Below are 21,160 nucleotides of genomic sequence, written 5' to 3' on the forward strand. Positions count from 1 at the left end.
TTTTTTTTTTTTTTTGCAAATTAGTAGTTAGAGTTCTGGAGCCCTTTAAATTTTTCCTTAGAGTCCGTTAAGAAGTTAAGTTTGTTACTCATAGATACAAAGAACAAACTAATGGTCACCAGATGGGAGGAGGATTAGGGAGATGAGTGGAAGAAGGTGAAACGGATTAAGAAATACAAATTTCCAGTTATAAAAACAGTCACAGGGATTTAAAGTACAGCATGGGGAATATAGTCAATAAAATTGTAATAACTATGTATGGTGTCAGGTGGGTACTAGACTTATTGGGATGATCACTTCGTAAGTTATATAGATGTCTAATCAGTATATTATACACTTGAAACTAATGTATGTCAACTAGAATTGAAAAATTAAAAAAGAATTTTAATTTGTCAAGTATCTTGTATGCTGGTGAATTTCACATTTGCTTCACTTTTATCAAACCAAATTTATATATGCTTATAATTAAGTAAAGTTTCTATAAAATAGGTGATAATTAAGAGTAATAATAAATCTTCATGTTTCGACCTTTATATGAAACAAGTCAATAATCCATTTGTTCTGCTTTTAGGAAAACTGAAATAGAATTTACATAAAGATCATTTAGTAGGTAAAAGTTGGATTTGCCATTTAATTTGAAAAACTTTTTATTATGGAGAATTTAAAAGATTTGCCAAAGCAGACAGAATAGTATAATGAACTCTTATGTGCTTGTCACTAAGCCCCCAAAACCATTAACCCATGGTTAATTCTGTCCTATACACATCTTCAACTCTTTCTCTTCTTATTTTGAAGTAAATCCCATTTTACCTACAAATATTTTAATACATATTTTATTAGTTTTACCATACCACAATACCATTATTACACCTAAAAAATTAACAATGATTATGTAATCACATAAAATTTTTAGTCAATGTTCACGTGTCCAATTGTCTTGTACAGTTTTTTCCCTGAAGTTTGTTTTGAATAGCATTCAATATGGTCTGCACATCATGATTGGATTATATGTCTTTTGATTCGTTAGTTCCTTAGTTGTTGAAGAAACTGGGTCATTTGTTCTGTAGATGGATTAATAAGTGAATTTGTTATAGGGGATATATTATCTTTATTTAGATGCCAAATCTTTCTGATTTTTCATGTGACTATTTTTATCCTGACATTCTTTTCTATTCTCTCTGACCTACTTAGGACTGTAATTGTTTAGGTTACAACATAGCCTTCTAACTGGTTTCTGCAACCCAATAATACCAGACTGATCTTCCTTCAAGCCCACTTCTATTTCCTGTAATGTCTTGAATTTAGAGCATGTGTTATTTCTACTAATTAAGGACTGTCGTTCCTGGGGTACATCTTTTATATGTTTGTCTCACCGTGTTTTCTAATGCTGGTACCAATTCGTTAGCTATTTCCTCTGTGTTTGAGCCCCACTCCCCTTGTAGACTGTAGCTGCTTGAAAGCGCAGACCACTTCTTATTCTTTGTGCTTCTTATAGTACTTTGCAAGTAGAAGGTAATCAGTAAATATCTCTTGATTGATGATGACTGTTCTCAAAAACCCCCTTTGCTGATATTCTGATAGTTGGAAGGGTGATTTGTGAATCTGGGAGTTGGATTTCATGAAGACTGTTTCTCAAGACAATGGTAGAGTGTGATGAGCCATCTCCATCCACTCTACCATGTAGAGCGCAATTTTCTAGTAAAGATATCCTTTCCTGTCCAATAGATATGGTCTCTTGTTTACTCACATAGCACCACAGCTTTTGTTTTGCTTTCGTTGTTTTGACAATCTCTTGTTTCAGTGTTGTTTCATTGATCATAAGTTTGCTCTTTCCTAGTGATCTGATATTAGGATCATAGTGTAGGATAGATTTCCTTTAGGAGGAATTTCCTAAAGATTAGATAATTATGTTTATAATATATAGTGTAGATTGTTGCAAACCAAGGGTGTCATAGGCTACATTTACCCATAGATGTGTTTTGTTTGGCCTGCAGTTTCAATATTTAAAAATCAGGAGGTTTCATATAATTTTCAGGTTTTCTTAAATAACTTGAAAATCTGGCAGCCTTAGCCTTGCTGCCTGCTTTGACAAGGTCATGAGCTCTTCAGGTCCCCAGGTGGTGGCCTTTCATTTTGTTATTTGCCTGATCTCTTTGAACCTTTCCATTTACAACCCTGGGTGTAGATTCTAATTGGCTTCAGTCACAAAATATGCCCTTTCCTGACCTTGATCCTGGGTTTTGAAGCTCATATTACTTTCTGAGACCATCAACCTCTGCACTCTGAATATGTTATATTCTCAATTTTTTTTAGTTTATCAGATTTAGTCATGTGAATTACATAACTGTTGACATGACTTTGTTTATAAATTATCAAGTGTTCAGCTTAATACATTATATTAACTTGTAAAAATGTAAAACAATGCTATTCTTTTACTAAATATGTATTTATACTTATATGTTTTTGTTTTGGAGCATAGTGTTATTTTTTAAATGTTATTTATATTAATGTGTAATAAATCTTCCTATTTTTAAATGTGTTAATAAGGTAGTTTAAAAGTTTCTCAGCTTTAATTTCTAATTCAAAAAAATATTCATAGGCTATAACTCACATTAAAAAAACTCTTTAGGGTCCTCAGTAATATTTAAGAGTATAAAAGTTTCCTGATACCAAAGAGTTTGAGAATCTCTGATCTAAAGTATAATATGTTAGCCCAGGTTAATTTAAATTGTCTGAGGCACCCACCAAAATTTTAGAGTACAATCATTTTTTTCTTTACAAGCAATGTCGTGTCAATAGGTAAATCATCTCCAGGTCCCTGCGAAAGCCTATTTAACCTGTGCTATTTCCAAAGTGTATGGCATTATTTAACTAAGACATTTTGAGCAAATAATTCTATGAGTTCAGAGTTCCAGGAAATTTCACCTTCTACCTATTGGGGTAGGAAGTCAGGGATTTCCTGGTTCTAAGCCTTTCTGATTGTTCGCTTGCTCTTGGTAGAGAGAGGTTGTTGGATAAACAGTAGGAAGAGGATTTGAAGAACTGAGATGGACGTTTGATGTGATTTTCGGGGGTGGGGGCTTTCAAATGAGACTCAGATGCTAGAGAGAGAATGTGCAGTTATGGAGAAGGAAACTGAAGTTTCCTGGAGAGTAGAGGTGGTGAAACAGCCCTGCTTCCTTCCTCGGGAGAGGAGAAAGCCTGGAAAAGAGGGTGCCATGTCACAGATTCCTGAAGTGTCCCCCCACCTTTCCATCCGCCACCAGTCACCCACTGCTCGTCCCCAGCAGAGAGGTACAGAGGGAATCGTTCTTCTGTCCTCTCTTCACTGTGGCTTACTTTGTCCCATTATTATAGAGTCCTTACCTTTGTCAGTGGAGTAATAGAGCAGTTAAGAAAGATACAGGGAGAGAAGGGGAATTCTTTTGCTTTTGCTGTGGTGAGATAGAAAGGGAGGGAGACAGGATGGAGAGAGATTCCCAATGACTGCAACCAGGGCAGGGGAATTCCCAGGCCGGTTCATGTGGGCAGCTGTCCAAGTAGGACAGTACATATAGTCAGGACACACACATCTTTTTCTTTTCTGGTTGCAAATACCTGCCTCATCTCTCCAACGATTTTTTAGATCCCTTTATGTTAGGAATTGAAGCCTCATGAATTATTATCCTTAAGCTAATAAGGACACCAAAGAATATACAGATATAGAATATCTGTTAGTATCTAGCGTAGGGTTAGGCATCCATGTGCTCGAGCAATGCCTTTCGATTGAAAAACATGACGTAAATTGTCCTGTTACCCTACGAGGAGAGTGAAAAGTCCTTGGCCTACATCTCATAAAATTTCCTTCATGGCGTTCAACTGAGATAAGCTCTAAAAGTCTCGCAGGAGTATATGTGGAGAAGACAAGATTAGTCGTTATTTTACCGATAGTACTGATTATTGAAGGGACTTTGGCCCTCAGTGTATACTAAAATTGATCTAAAAGAGCAAAACATTTTTGACAAATCAAAATTCTGTCAACAAAATGGAATTATTTGATTTTAAATTTGTATGTCAAATTTATAGTAATTTAACAAAAACTTAAAAGACTCAGGTGTCAGCAGAATGTAGTCACTGTGAAGGAGTAAAGGATGGCAGGACTAATTTTATTCCAAAGTATAGTAATTTAAATTTCAGGATATTTGTTAGTTTCTATGATGCTGAAAATTTGCAGATTCTTTGGAAATTGAATTTGTAATGTATAAGCAGTTTTGACACAGTTCTTTATCTTGCAAACTGGGATTTTTTAACAGCCATTTTATGCAATAATACATGTATATCTAATTCTCCATTAAGGCAAACCTTTTCCTATTTATTTTTCAAATGGTATAAACATTTATAAAATTACAAAGTTTTCAAAAAAAATAAATTTACCTTGTGAAATGAAAACTATGATAAAAATCTGTGTATATTAGCTTGTTTTTATAATTGTACTTTATTATTCTGTTCGATTTACATATTCCTCTGTATAGAAGAAAATTGGATGACGATGTTTTGATGATGTGTAACAAATAAACTTCCTTGCTCAACTTTATTTTCATAAAATATTACCACAACAGAAACCCCAGGTGTAAGCAAGATCTTTGTGAGTTCAGTTATTACTCTCACTTAGTCATTCGTCCAGCCATAGCCACCCTTGCAATCTGCAGTACTCTTTGGGGCATTGGCAATTGCAATGTAATGGGAGGAACCAGACATTGTATACACATTTGGTTACTATTTCACATTAGTCATTCTAATTGGATTATATAAGTAGTACAGGAAAACCCTATTGTGTGAAAACCTTTTCTCTGAAAGATTTATTATGACTGCACCCAATGCCAGCCTTTATCCTCTGACATCAGGAAGGAGGCTTAAAAGTAGGATACTGGGACAGAGACTAGTTCAAGATTAAGTCATATCTTGGCACTGAACTAAAACTTTGTGCCTTGCCATTTCCATAAGCTTCACTGAAGCTTTCTGACCCCAGTTTCGCCTTCTTCCCCTGTAGCAGACGCCTCTTATGTGCTGCTTCAGTCCTCTTGGCCTCACTCTCCCCAGAGCCTTTGATCACTTTTCATCCCAGCTACTGGACCCTGACCAACTCCACGTGGACATAGTCTGACACGTCATGCCTCGCTCCCCTTCCCCCTCTTCCCCGGGACCGTACTCCACTATAAGCCTCCTGAAGAATCCATGCTAAGAACATCCTTTTTGTATGCCTTTGGTCTATATACAAATGGATTCTCTTATGTATCAAACTGTCATTTGATCTGATGTGTTTTGTCGTGACTTGCTACTGACAATGAAGATCTGAACTTAAAAATTAGGAAGAGGATAGGTCTGTACTACAGAGAGTGTATTAATTTTTCAATTTATCAACCTCATAAGCATTAGGAAGGGTCTAGGATTCAGGCACTGCTAGTGGAGTTTAACTATCATCATTGCTTGTAAGGATAGGAAAAGGCAAGAATGGGTTGAAGGGTATCGGAGAATATGTCATATTTTAAGTAATATTTTTTAAAAAATAACACTGGCACATGCTGGATACTCAGTAAATGTTTATTGGCTGGGTTAGACGTGTAATAAACTATCATGTCATGTTCCTAATAACAAATCATATCCTTCGGCTTTTAATTGACAATAAGTTTAGGTGACAAGCTGTGCTTCTAAGTATAGTTTCTTAACCCTCCAGATAGCAACTACAAGATGTTTATTTCTGGGATTGTGGGTTTCCTCTGAAGCGCATCAGTTTGCATAATATCGTGCAGAGCTGGTTTCCTTGTTCTGAGCAAAGAGCTATTATTATCATAGTAAAAGGAACTCAGTGGTTAAAGTCTTTGAAAGCTTAGAAGGTATAAGTAATGCAGAGACAGTACAGAGTTCTTGGAAATATAAGAAATGAACAGAATTTAGTTTTGACTCTTTTTATTGATGATAAATAGCATTTGTTTATAGGCATCTTTTTATTGATGATAAATAGCATTTGTTTATAGGCTTATAGTGTGTTGAATCCTTTGCAAAGGTTTTACCTACAAGTTTGACAAAAATACCAAAAAAGATATAGGCACTGTGATTATCTCAAAATTTTCATGAGGAATGAAGCAGGAAGGTGTTTTACAAGATACGACATGCTCTTTTATTAAGGAATTTACATTCTGGAGTTAGGGAACCCCATACATAGCTAAATGTACTATATTTTTTAATTAATTCAACAACTATTAATTGAGTGCCTTCTGGATGTCAAGATGTTAATCCTAAGAAAACGATGAACAAAAAGAAATTTGGTCCCAGACTTCATGGAGCTTATTAGTATTATAAACTGGTTTTAATACAGGGGTATTATAAACTGGTTTAAGCCATTGGGTATTTATAATCAGATGATTAGTAACCTCCTATGATAGAGCTAGCTGAGAGTTTACAGCTTTCTGCCCCATAGCCATACTATCAGGGAGTATGTTACCATGCAATTCTGACTGAATTCTGCCATGTATTTATTAGCAGGCAGGCACAACATTAGTCATAGAACCTGTTCCTGGAAGCTCAATGAAGTCACGGCTTTCAGACAAGCACCGTGCTAGAAAGTGTCCCTTGAGACAAATGAGGTAGGATTCGAACCCTTCTGGTTAGAATTATGTGACAGAATCTGAATTCAGGTCTGGATAGATCCCTAGGCTAAGAACACTAATACCAATGGTACAGGATGCTAGATTTGTGAGAATCTTATACTTTGTTCTCCCAAGAATGAAGGTCCCTGATTATATTTCTAGTCTATTTTACACAGTTTATGTTAGTCTACATAGTTTTAACACTGCATTTACCAGTGAAAAATTACTTCTGACATTCCTTGTGCTGATTCACAAGCCTACTAGTGTTGATTAGGAAAAAAAGGTAGCTGAAGGCACAGAAAACCTGTTTCTAGAGAAATTCTTAACCTATTTTTGCCATGAACCCCTTTGACAGTCTGATAAAGTCTGTGGACTCTTCTCAGAATAATCTTTCAAAAATGTAAAATGCAAAAGATTACAAAGGAAGCCAAATATAATGAAATATAATTATCAGAAATATTTTTAAAGATGTATGATACATCAATATGTGGTTCTTTATTATAGTATTAACTACAGGATCTAGTGTTGGGAATAATAGCTTTAATTTCAAAGTTGTGATGCATGTAAATGCAAGATATTTGCAACAATTATGATATGAAAATAGCTGTGATTTTTTTTATTGGTGACAAAGTCACTTTTAATATTGTATTTTATTAGCTATATTTCTAATTGAAATATAGTATTTTAATATTGTATTAAAATATAGTATTAAAATATTGTATTTTATTAGCTATATTTCTAGTTTCTAAGTTTCGTAAGTTAGCAGAAAATAAAAGTGTAATTTTTTCCCCATCCATCTTCATGGACGCCCATTCATTCTCTCCAGGTTAAAAGTCCCTGCTCTAGAGTGTGCATTCATGACTATAGTCTTTCACGTGCTGCCTAATCCACTCTGGAGTGTATATTCATGATCAGGATATCAAATGTTAACTGATTATCTCTACATGTCGATTAAAACTAACACTTGCATTTGCCACTATTTTTCTTTTTGTGTGTGTGTAATTTAGTAGGGATGATGAGAATGCAGTGTGTAGAGTTCCATAGGAGAGAGTTATGATGTGTCATGGGATTATGCTGAAGTATTATTAAATAAAGACAAAAGGATCTTGTCTAAAATAAAGACAGTTAGGGGAAGAGAATCTAGGCAAACATAAATGCAGTTATGTATGCTAAAGCTGTTAGAAAAAAAATGGGGAGAGAGAATGAAAGTAATAATTGCTGTAATTCTTTAAGTTTGAAGAAATCACAAAAGATTGATTAGGGCTTTGTTCTCTCTGGTTCAGTAGTAAAGATATTTCAGATGTAGTGAGTTGCATGACAGTGTGGGTGGAAGACAGAAAGGCAGAATGGAGCCACACATGAAGGAGGGCAAGGTCTGGGAGGTTCTTCTGCATATGAGTGACATAATTATGTAGACACAGTTATAAGCACTCTACACGTGTTATTTAATGGTCACAGCAATCCTATTATTTGCATTTTACAGATGGAGAAACAGACATGAAGAAATTAAGTGTCTTGCCCGGAGTCAAAACTAGGCCTTGTCTGGCTCCACTGCACTCAGAAGGACTCAATACAGGGTTACGCTGATGACAGTGTGGAGGACAGGTTAGGTGGGAGCATGACTGCAGATAGGAAAATCAGGTCAGAGACTGTTAAAATGATACTCCCAAGAGGTAGATTTCCAAGGTGGAAATCTACACGTTTATGTTTTCAAGTTAGACAGTAGCCACAAAATAGGAAATGAAAGTCCAGTGTTTCTGAATAGAGATTTTTACCAGTCTGTTTTAAATATGTGCTCGGCTGGATCAATTCCCGTGTTACAAGTATCTCTCCCCGACTGAAGAGTGTTCATTATGGGCAGGATTTTTTTTGTAACTACCAGTTAATATTTACAGTAAACACCCACTTAGTTAGATAGGAACACAAATGTCACGTCATGTGATTACTAAGCTTACAGTTGTACAAGATACTTAACACCTTGTCACAGCAAAGGAAAATTTCAAAATCTGGCTCATTTGCTAGCATTCAGTGTACGAAAACTCAAAAATATGTGAGGGAAAGTTTTAGTTCAAGGGCAGACCAACAATACATTCAGAATCTGGAGCAAGATTGAGTCATCTTTGATGTAAATACAGCAAACACCCCACTAAATTCTGAGTTCCTAGGCCCAGGGAAAGAGATTTCTGGAAGTATAGTGAGTTCTCCAATAAACAGATTCGGGAGCTCAAAAAATGTGAACTTACATGACTGCCTGCCAGGTTAATAACCAGGATCCATAGTTCTTCACATTATAGATGATTGGAGCTAAGTGGGAGTTTACAAAACATACCTAATCCACATTTTGCATTTACAGAGGAGCTAAGTTCCTGGTCACAAAGCTTTCTATTGGCCAAGTCCAGGTTCAGCTCGGGGCCTCACTGATTTGACAGACATTTCTTAGGAGGCTGTGGGCGGGTGGTGGGGAAGGCCTTCCCCTGCATGCTTACCCATGCAATCAGTCCTTCCAGCTCCTTCATTACTCTCACAGGCCCCAGAGCGATGCCTCTTTATCTCAAACTCCCTGATATTTCTGGTCAGAAGTATTGTTTTGTTTTTAATCTACCACAAAGCAATGAGGATTTTCAGGTCAGTCAAGACTAAATGTTAAAATTTTGACCCCCATAATTGCTCAAATATGTTACCCTGCATTCCCATTTTTTCACTTCCATATTTTCATTTTTCACTTTCATGTTGACTGATTAATGGCCTGATTTAAACTGTATTTTTTTTTTAAATAAATAGCTTCCGTTTAAATTTAGTTGTTAATTCCACTTATCAAATTGTAGCTTTCCAGGCTGGAAAACAGAAACAAGTCTTTTTCTATTCTTAATGCTCAATGCTAGGACAAGCCATTAATTGGAAGGCAAAGCACTTTCAAACAGCTAAAGAAGGAAACTGGAATTATTCCTTTAGGATGCATTGGCTATATGCACAGATAAAATTTTTATGCCATTTCTTTTAGGTTTTTGATATACCTTATTCAATAAGGATTCGGTGAGGTAATTAAAACATTTTTATTAAGTCATATCATGAAGTATTTATTTCAATTACAGTCAGTCCTCATCTCATTTTAAGCTATAAAACAATGTTTTCTACCACCTGTTAACAAAACATTTTATGCCAACTGCTAGAGTGGCTTACAGTTCTATAAACTCTTGTCTTTCATTAAGTACATAGGAAAAGTCTAATCTTGATGTTTAAAAAAGTTAATGGACTACTTTCTTATTTTGGTTAATTATTTTTAAAAACAGCATACTAGAGTTTGATATGGAAGTTAACCTAAGGAAAACTATGACTTCCTCATACTCCTTGTTTTGTAAATATCTTCTAGTTTTGGGTACACGTTAACTTTTGTTATAACAGATCAATGAAAAACAGCATATTGATCTATCTTATCTTTTAATCATTTTAAATTACTAGATATTTATTATTTAAATCCCTACTTGATTACCATTTATCTTATAAAATGTATTCCATAATATAGTTTTCTTAGGAACGAGTGTTCAGATTTTTATTTAGATTTTAAAAAGAGGTCGGGTTATTTTACAGAAAATGTTTGATTTACCTGATTATTTTGATAATAAGATAATAAAAATTTGCTAAGATACATGAGATAAAGATTTGATAATAAGCCACATTCTAGTTAGATTATAGGGCAAACTTTCCCATATATTTAATTAGCTAAATATGCAGCTTCAATGTTTGGAGGAAAATATATTTAAAGTATGTCATAAGATGAAATCATTTTGTCAAATAGTATTGTTTTATCAAGGTATAATGAAGTCAACGAGATTTTATTTTTCTCAAACCTTTTGAGTTTCAGAGGTTAAGCAAAGTTCTACCAAGTGAAACAATAGCAAGTGTAATTAGCTTGATAAGTTATGATAAAGTCTTTGGCATCTATCCAAGAAACAGAGAAATGAGTACAGTATGACCTGGGTCGCAACTCCTTTTGCAAGGCAGGTAGTTTCCAATTCTTCGCTTTCAGACCTAAGTGATTCATTAGTTTATAGGTCATTAAAAATGATATTTGATGTTAGATCACTATGTGATTTTTTGGGGGGGTGTATGGAGGACGTTTATCATGACAGCAGTGCAGAGACTTGAGTGACATTGCTATAACAAACCTCCTTATAGTCCCACCCATCCTGTTATATGTCTGAGCAAGGTTTTCAGTGCTTCTCTACAAAAGAAAGTGGGAGCAGCGTTAATGCTCAGCGCTGTCTCACTTCAGTAGTCACAGTCATTCCATGGATTCATTTCATGAAAGGTGCTTTTCCAACACAATTTTTACTTTTTCATGTTTATCAAAATTTGTAAGATAATTGTTTATTCTGATCAATCATGCGCTACTTATAATCGTATTGATAGCTCAATGCAGAAGAAAAGTAACCACAGAAATTTAAAATTTTAATTTATATAGATATTTTTGCTGAAAATAATGATAGACTGGTTAACAAAAAGACTTTAGGATAAAATACTTTGAGGAAAGTGGGATGGAAATAAGAGTTCAGGGGAAAAAAGTGAAGGTATAAAATTACTACTAAAGAAGAGTTTTTTTTTGTCATTAAAAAATGATTGATAGTATCAAATAAAATATATTACCCACATTTACAAACACTTATGGTACTTGGCTACTGATGGGTATATTAAAATAAATTTTATTTTAAAATATTATATTTCAGAAATTATATCGTTTTTAGCTATTAAAATTCATTTCTGAAAAATTTTATATGACAACTTAAAAATGTCTGAAGAGTTCCAAGGAACAAAAAAGCCTGAAGATTATTCTAGGTAATGTGCACATACCTTGATTTATTAATCTTAGACATAAATTCATTGACTCTTTAAAGATTTTAACTTATATGTACAATCTTTTTACCTCTTCTCCTAATGTTTGATTTTTATATTATTTTTATTCCTTTTGTTGGTCATTTCTGTGATGGTTTTACATGACATATTAAAACCTGTATTTCTTATTAAATCAACTTCAAACATTTCTTCATTCTTTCTTCACCAAGATGAAGACCCCACCCTTACCCTTTTCTGACCCTTTCACAACCCGCTGGCTTTACACATAAGTTGACATTCTTTTATCTGTGTATATGTTCGTTTCCATCCATCCACCTATCCATCTGCCTGTTTGCCCACAGTGTGTTAGAATTGCTCATCCTCCTCTTGGTTCATTATCTCAACCCATGGATTATTTGATGGAGTGCGTTCTAGCATAAAGTTTAAATAAGTTCTTTTGTTAATACTGTGGGTTTTTGTTTTGAATAGAAAATCCATACACATGGTTCAAAATTCAAAAGGTACAAGAGAGTACACAATGAAAAGGCTGCCTCCCACGCCTGCTTTCCAGCCTCTTGGCTTCCTCTGCAGAGGCCACCAGTGAGTCCTTTTAGAGAAATGTTGTGTGGATATTTAAACATATAGGTGTACTTCAGAAATATCAATTGCATCATATTGTACCACATTTTTATTTGCTTTAAATTTGGACCATGACTCACTTGAATTGCTTTTTATTTTCCCTGCAGTTTTGTTTATATTCTTAATATTTTTTCTCTCAAATTCTTAGCTATGTCATTCCACTGATTTCCTCCAAAGAGCTCTGTCTCAGAGTCTTCTGTCTTCTGGTTGCTCTCAAGACATGCTGTTATATAACTTTTATCTGCACTTCATTTTCTGGATCTTTTTAGTTTTCAGATCATGGTTTCTTAAGGAAACTGGTAGTTTCGAGTCTAATGTGTAACAATACGGGAAGGACAAAATGTCGACAAAGATATACATAGGAAAAGTGGTGTCTGGAGATTTGAAGAGAGGCTTGTAAGGGAAGATTTTGCTTTAGACAGGATGTAGCCATGGTTAACCTAACTCCTAGTCTCTCATTTCAGTAAACACTCTTTGAATGCCTACAATTTGGCAGGCACTGGGCTAAATTTAGGGGCTGAGATAGCAAGATGGAGGAGCTGGTTTGGAGGTAGCAGGCTGCAGAAGCACCTGCAAGCAGTTGATACAATGCCATACATGTTATAAGGAAACATGTTCAAGGAATTCTGGGGACCTTATATTTTCATCCTTAATTGCTGCAATTCTTTTATCCTTTCTAATAAGGACGATGTAACTGTGCTCATAATGTCCCAAGACACAGTGGGTGTCAGATAGGAAACGAGTTTAAGACGTTCACAGGGGGAATTAATACCCGTAAAGGAGAGGGAGGGGAGAAGTATAGTATTGGGAAAAGCCACCAAGCTTTAACAATTATAATTAGTCAGTGACAGATCTGATCATATAGCAAAATATTGAGAACCATCTGGCGGGGGGTTGGGGGGCAGGGGGGATGTGTTCAGACAGCCCTCTGCCCTGCAAAAAAATCACACTATTGTAAGTGAATTTTCAGTTGGTAGAATATGACTGGAGAGATTTAAAACTAGGTACCTTAGTGCCTTGTCTCCTCTAGACCATCCCTTATTCTGGAGCATTCCCCAAAGTAGTTCACTAAAGAGTAAAACAAGACATTTGCATCATCTGTCACCATTATCAAGGGCATTCATCTCATCTTTTGAAAGAGATTCTTTCTCTGTATTCAGATTTTAGTAAGCCCATACACAAACCCCTCACCCTTTCCCCCATCCCAATTCTGAACTTAGGTAGTGACGGGGAACAGTAAGATAGAGGAAATATACAAATCAAAAATAAAAACACTAAGACTTAGTGCTTATTATGTGCCTGGCCCTGTTCTAATCTTCATAGCAATCCTATGAAATAGGTTCTCTTGTTGTCTGCATTTTACAGATAAGGGAAACTGGAGCATGAAGAGGTTAGCTGCCCAAGGTCACGTAGTAAGTGGTGGAGCCAGGATTCAAAATCAGCAATTTGATTCTGGAGCCCAGTCTCTTTACCACTGTGTTTTCCTGCATCTCATTCCACCTCAGTTGCTGATAGAGATGTTGGAAAATGGCTTTAGGGCTGTTGGCCAAAGGGGGCTTCATGATACTTCACTCTTGAATTGAAGCTTTATCCAGGCACTGGCAAGCTCGACAACTGCAGGCCTCCCGTGGAGGAGAGGAGCCCAATTCCTTCTCTTGAAACCACTAATTTGATAATTCACTCTTCTTTTCCCCAAGAGGGCAGAGTGAGGGCCTTAGGGATTTCAAGAGTGTTACTTGGAGTTCTTCCACATGGAAATATGAGGAATGAGCAATAAAATATTCTCTCCTTAGCCCTCTCGGTTCATTTAAGGCCAGGTCTCATCTACGGCCATGCTACCCTGAACAAGCCTGATCCTGTCTGATCTCGGAAGCTAAGCAGAGTTGGGCCTGGTTAGTCCTTGAATGGGCGACCACCTAAGAAGACCAGGTGCTGTAGGCATAAAAAATAAAAAAATTAAAAAGGGATCGTAAGCTGACAAGGTCCTTGCAATCTGTTAGGTCAACCAAGAGTTGCCTCGCCTAAAAATTACAAAATAAAATAAAATAAAATAAGACCAAGTGTCTTTTGGGGAGTTAGCATCAATTGAGCAGGAGCTGGAGAAAGGGCAGGCTTCTCCAAACAGGATTTCAGCTAAGCTGAAGCTACACAGCTTCAGCTATGGGCTCTGTATGTACTAACCCTCCTAGGTTTCCCTCGTTGGTAGCCCACTTTCTCATGCTGCCTATATTATTTGAAAAACCAAAAAACAAACAAACAAAAAAACCCAAATTAGGTCATTTTAAACAAGCGTCCTTCCTCAAGTTTCCTAAAACAAGCAAAGTTGTCTTTAACTTGTTCTCCTACATCATTTGCCAGAGAGAGAGAGAGAGAGAGAGAGAGAAAGAGAGAAAGAGAGAGAGAGAGAGAAGCAGAATGTTAAAGTAGAAAGAATGTAGTTTTAAAATCAGAAACTTAGGTTTGGAACCCAACTTTGCCACTGAACAAATTATTTAACTTTTTTGTGCTATTCCTACCTTATTACTCTGTAAAAGAGAAAGGGTAAGACCTACCATATAGGTAGGGTTGGCGTGAGGATTAGAACTGAAGCACACTGGGTATTTGACACACAGTAACAAAAGATAGCTTCTGTTGTTAATAAAGATATGAAAAATACAGACTTAAATTTGTTGAATGCTTAAAAAAATAATTTCAACAATTTTATAACAGCAAGTTTCTTAGGCAAGTCTCCTTTTAACACTGCTGGAAGATGAGAATACTGATTAATATTCAGGTATTTCGCCTGGTTATCTGCAGATACACTCATGCATGAAGGTGAATACACAAAACCAGCCTGCAAGCATACCTCCTATATGCAGTACTGGTTACCTAGATATCGTAGGTAAATTAAGTTTTAATTTTAAGAATTCATATCCTCATTTACTTTTTTATTTCCAAGAGCCTAAATTTGCATTCAAAAGCTTCCATTGCTTTTTTCGTTGTCCTTCAAGCTAACACTTTCAAAGATCGCTGCTGCTTTCTTTCTTCAGAACATTTTAACTTGGTTGAAGAATACCATCAGTTCTGAAAGGCATACTGCCTCTTTAAGAGTTAGTTGGTTATATCTTGGGACATGAAATAATCAAAAGATGTATGTGTTTTTTACCTTCTCTAAGATATTTCCCATGTTCTGTCCCTGCAGCACCTCCTCTGTGTTGCACAAAAATTGATGTATTTTGCTTGTTTGTTACATAGGCTTGACAGTCTTTTCTACCTGGACACCTTTATCCCCCCTCCCCGCTTCCCCACTTACCACTAGGTCTACTTGGGGACCAGAACACATTTCCTTGAGGTTTGTTTGCCTGTTCAGGAAACCAGACTTCATGAGGAAGGGAAGGTGGGGAGAACCGAAACAAAAACACAAAAAACTAATGCAGGGGAGGAAGAGCCACTCTACATAATTGCCTTCAGCAACTTGGTCTTTGAAAGAAAATGCAGTGTTGATGAACTCACAAGGCTACATATTTTCAGTTTTGTTCTTCAGCAGGATATTGCTTCTACCTTGGTTTGAATCCCCAGTTTGGTATTTAATTGTTGATCTTGAGCAAATTACTTAATCTTTCTGAGCCTTAGTTTCTCATTTGGAAGATGAGGAAGATAGTAAGATCTATTCTTTTGGGCAGTTGTGAATATAAAAGAAAAGAGTACATGAACGCATTTACAGTAGTGCTTGGATCTGGTAATAGGATAAATATGTATTGAATCTAAATATGTATTGAACGCAATTCTGTCCAGTTCCCAAGCCATCCTTTCCCCGTACACACACACACACAGTTGCACAGCAGTGTGACATCGAGTATTAGGGAGTAGTCCCACTTGATTACTGAAGTAGCAGAGAGATCTGATGAGGTTAAGTGACTACTAGGATCACAAAGCTAATGCAAAGCAGAATGGAAACTGAATGAAGAGTTTCTAACTGCTAGTGTGAAGTACTTTTCCTGCAGCGTCATCCCAGGAAGACAAATTCTGTAATATCTAATGATTTGTTACCTTATCAACTACGTTGAAAGCTTCTTGGGACTTCAGTTAAGTCCACAGTACCATCTGATTATAGGTGCTTTAATTGTTAAACTTAATGCAATAAAGATTACTTTGGCATAATGATTCAGGTGTATGTATTGAGTCATCCAGTGTGGACGTTAGTAATTACTAAAATAAATTTATACGTATTGAGCTTGGTCCAGAAAAGATTGACTTGAATTTTAAATAGGTAGTTTTACACATTTGGACCATAAAACAGGTATTAAATGTGCTGACCATGTGACCCTGAAGCATTACCCGTAGTTATCCAAGGGAAGTCAAAATGAATATCTGCACAAAAACCGAAGAAGCCCCAACGTGATTAAAGAGGTAAAAGTAATAAATGAAGTAATAGAAATGGTACAAAGAACTAAGTATGAACAAGAATAAAAAGTGTGAATTTGATTGGAATTTGTCAGTTCTTCTGATAGCCTAAAAGTATGGATCTAAAGTCGATTGTGAGAATTTTTTTTTGCCTCTAAAGTGAAATGTAAAGACATCTTAAAAGACTTTCAGAATCATTGATTCTTATGGAAATGCAAATTAAAATCTCAATAAGATGCCACTTCACACCCACTCAAATAGCTGTGTAAGACAGGCAGTACTAAGTTATGGTGAAGATGTGGAGCAGCTATAACTCTGTTGCTGGTGGCAATGTGAAATGGTACCTACACTTCAGAAATCAACTTGATTGTTTCCTAAAAAGGTAGATGTACACTTACTCTATGACCCCACTGTTCTCCTCTTAGATATCTATACAAGATAAGTAAAAATAAATGTCTGCGCAAAGACTTGTTCTTGAATGTTCATAGCAACACTATTCATAATAGCCCCAAACTGGAGACCATCCAGATATCCATCAGCTGGTCAGTGGATGAACAAAATACTATTCGGCAGCATTAAAACAGAGGAGAGAACTGATAACATGCTGCAATGTGGATGAACCTTAAAAACATGCTAAGTGAAAGACACCAGATGTGAAATGTCCAGAAAAGATAAAGGACAGAAAACAGATCCGTGGCTCCCTGGGCCTGGGGGTAGAACCTGAGATTGACAGCACTCAGACATGAGGGAACTTTTTGGAGTGATGGAAAAGTTTTCAAAGCAGATTGTGGTTGCACAGCTCCATATATTTACCAAAAATAATTGTTTACTCAGAGTGGATGATTTTATGATATATAAATATCTCAATAAAACTGTTAAAAAACACATAAACATATATTAAGAATGTTAGGTTGTTTATATCTTTAAAATTATTGTTTAATTTAAAGACGTCCAACTGGTAACTCTTAAGAAAGTGCCAAAGTTTTAACTCAGTTCTGTGATTCAGTACCTAACTCCTCTTCCCAGTCTTCGTCAGCACCCAGTCATTGTCTAATTTACACAAAATGCGAAGAAACCTGGGGTGACCATGCAGATGCATGTAGTTTACAAAATCCTTTTTGTCAAACATAGAGATTTCTTTGGTTTGGGATTCTCTCTGGCTCTTGTTGGTCCAGGTATTTTTGGTTCCTCAGAATATCTATCACTACAGCTTTGTTCTTAGGCTGTAAAACATCACCACTTCGTGGTAGTGGCCTCAATTTATCCTTTTTCTTCTTTCAATATTTTGACTCTTTTCTTCGTTCTATAAATGAGCAAGATTTTTGTTATTTTGCCTTCTCTGTTCTTTGCCTGCTAAAACCAATATTTAACAACATGGAAATGATGAAAAAGCATGGTGAATTTTGGGTGACATAAAACATTTCTTTTGAAAATGTTACAAAGTGAATGAACATAATTCCTTCTTACAAAAATAAAAATGAAGAAGAAAAAGGCTGCCATAACTGTACAATGAGGAATAGGTTTTTTTCCCCTTCCAATTCTAGGCTTTATTTTCAGTAGAAGAATGGTAGAATATTTGGGTCTGTGACATGTACCAGATAAATTCAAGTTAGCTTTTGAGAGAAGAGATGAATATTAATAGTGTTATTAAAATTGATTAAAAATAAAAATTCAAGTTTCATTTGGGGGTGTACAATGAAAATATTCTGTTCATCTTGTCACATTTATCTTTGTAAAGCTTTCTAAGTAATTTCAAAATATTTCTAATTGCTTTGATGACATTTAGCATGATTTTAATATTTTATGATTTTTTTAGTACATTTCATCCAACGATACCTCAGATTATGAACTTTCTTTTTCTTTTAATGAAGAATAAGAGCATTGTGATTCATTAGTGACGTTCACCATGAGCTTGAAGTGGGGAACTGGCTGTCTGAGTGCCTTATGTTTGCTCCATTTTTGTAGCACCCAGCAATTTGAATGTAGGTTTTGGATCAGGCAGACTCCAATTTGTATTTTAATTCCACCTCCACTAGCTGTTTTAATTTCTTAGTGCTAATTAACTCAGGTATAAAATGAAGATAGTGTCTCATAGGATTACTATGTTAGATATGATGACTGTAAAGTACTTAGTATAGTGCCTGGTGATGATTCTGTTAGAATAATCCAAATTGAATGAGCTATTGCCCCATCTTTCATTGGAAGTGAGTCATTGGAAACCCCTCGGGGGTAATTTACTTATGGCTCAGCTAGATATTGGCTCGTTTTTAAGCTTTGTTTGTTGGGGCCAGAGTAGCTTTTATTCTAGGGTGAGTTTAGCCCTACTCCTAACTTGTGGCCTTCCTGGCCTTTATACCAAATGCTTCTTAGTGTTCAAGATCTTTCCACTGTGGCTGCTTGTAACTCATCTCCAAATGCTGTGTGAGCTCTGGGAATTGTTCAGAGTACACCTATTTTTCCAGTAGTAGTTCTTTTCCAGATAGTTTTTCTGGCCTCTTGGTATCTCACCTTCTGCATATGCAATTTAATATTCAGTCGAAGACAAGGGGACCCTGTGCAGATTCCTGAGTTCTTCCTCTGGATTGCTTCCTTCTCTCTGGGCCAGCAAATTCCAGCTGCCTCAAGTTCTCAGATCTCCCATCTCTATCTCTGGAGAGGTGGGAAGAGGTGATATTGTGGAGAGCCCTTCTTGCTTAAGGAGTTTGAAATTTATCTTGTAGGGAATAGGGAGCCAATGAAGAGTTTTAGATAGAATTATGACTTGATCAGGTATGTAGTTCTGATACATACTGGGTAAGTGAAGAATTGTCGGAAAGAGACTGCAGGCAGCGGGAGTACAGTTAGGAAGCTATGTAGTAGATAGACCTAAAGGGAGATGAAGAAATAGGGCATCTCCAGGTGTGCTGTCTATAACCATATGGCTCACTCTCTTACTTCCCACAGTCTTCTGTGCAGATGCCTTTCTCTGAGCCTTCTCCTGACCACACTATTTAAAACGTGAACCCCAGATCGCCTCCGTATCCTCCTTCCCTGCTTTATTTTTTTTCCATAGCACTTACTGTATTCCATATTCATTCATTCTATTATAATAGAATTTAAGCTCTTAGAGGGATAGGATTCTTGTCTCATCTGTTCAACAGTTTCTTTAGTACCAAGATTAGCATCTGGCTTATAGTAGATAGTAAATATTGCTAAATGAAAGTGGAAGTGGGTTTGAGGGACATTTCAAAGATGTAGGCCATATCTCAAGAAAGAGATAAACACAGAAATCTTCAGTTAGTTAACTAAGAAGTTTATTCTCTTGGAAGCAGTGAAGTATTTAGTTGGAGACTGTTTGGAAATTGAGTTATCACTTAAAGAAGCTAAGGAAATCTTTCCTAAGCAGTGGGTTTGGAGAATATAGTAATGGTCTATTTCAGTTTTGGTCAACCTGCTAGCTGACTTAAACCCCAAGTTAACAGTACATCATAAATCAAAATCACAATAATGATATCTAACATGTATTGAGTATGCACAAATGTATGTGCACCAGGCATTTATGTATGCTCTTTTTTTTTTTTTTTAACCCCTGATGCCTCCAGGTTTTCCAACTTAGGTCTGAATTCTAGACCTACCACTGCTTATAGTGAAGATAAAGGCTTTAGCTTTAATGTTTCATAGCTACTAATTCTAATGACATTACCGCTGCAAATGACATTTGAGTTTGGAATTCCTGGTCTAGGATTTGATAGCCAGGATGATGTGTCAGAGTAGTGAAGAGAATTATTTAATTGGGTGGGAAGACTCTGTGGTGTAGTCCTGATATAATGTGATGACACTCTGTTTTAGGTTGTTGGCACTGGATTTGCAAACTTTCTCTTTATTGGTGTGAATTTGCAAGTCTCTAATTTCTTTGACTACGAGAACACCCTGTTCTATTTTCTTTCTTAATAGGAGGAATTTAAAACTTGGCTGCCTGCCTGGCAGGTCCATGCAGAAGACAGCAGTCGTTCAGGTCTAGCCAATATCACTATGTGGGAATTTAGGTCGTGTTTACAGATCTTCTGAACTTTCAAGATTATTTTAGTGTGAAATCTTCTCACTTTCTGCTTTTGTTCAATGCCAGAAGGACTAAATCAAAAAATACAGCTGTGGGCTATATTGGGCCTGTGGACCTTGAAGGTGTGACTTTTCTGGTTCGGAAACCGAAGTGTGGATCTTGATCTAGAAAGAATTAGGGGATGGATGAGTTAGTTAATTTCATATTCAGAAAAAACTTTTTCCAGATAAATCCAATGCAGTCAAGGAGGAATCCAGTCACACTAATGCAGTCAAACGGGATAAATACAGTTTGATAAAATTTGAAACCTCAGATAGCCACAGACACTGAGAGAAGTAAAAATTATAAGAGCTTTTTTTGCTTAGAGTCTAAGAGTATTTAAATAATCTATCCTAATCACCATATACCTTGATTTTAACATATCATTATTAAAGTAAATGTGTTTTACTCTGTTAACATAGGATGTTAAATATATTTTATAATACATTTACAAGTATATTATAAAATATATATTTTATGTTATAATATATTTTATATTACAAATGGATCAATGTTGATTTAACTCTTTGGCCAGATTTAAACTTTCTTCTAATGAAAGTGGAAAATGAATTAAACTTATTCTTTGTGTTTGACAGATGAGAAG

At 35.9% G+C, this 21,160-nt stretch overlaps 1 protein-coding gene and 1 pseudogene across 7 annotated transcripts in view; both read left to right on the forward strand.

Annotated features, from left to right (window-relative positions):
- KIF13B (kinesin family member 13B) overlaps positions 1-21,160 on the forward strand; it is a 167,371-nt gene that overhangs the window by 24,417 nt on the left and 121,794 nt on the right. The window lies entirely within an intron of this gene.
- LOC120613569 (uncharacterized) lies at positions 13,918-14,036 on the forward strand (annotated as a pseudogene).

This window comes from Pteropus medius, unplaced genomic scaffold, assembly GCF_902729225.1.
Source record: "Pteropus medius unplaced genomic scaffold, Ma_sr-lr_union100, whole genome shotgun sequence".
NCBI classification, from domain to species: domain Eukaryota; kingdom Metazoa; phylum Chordata; class Mammalia; order Chiroptera; family Pteropodidae; genus Pteropus; species Pteropus medius.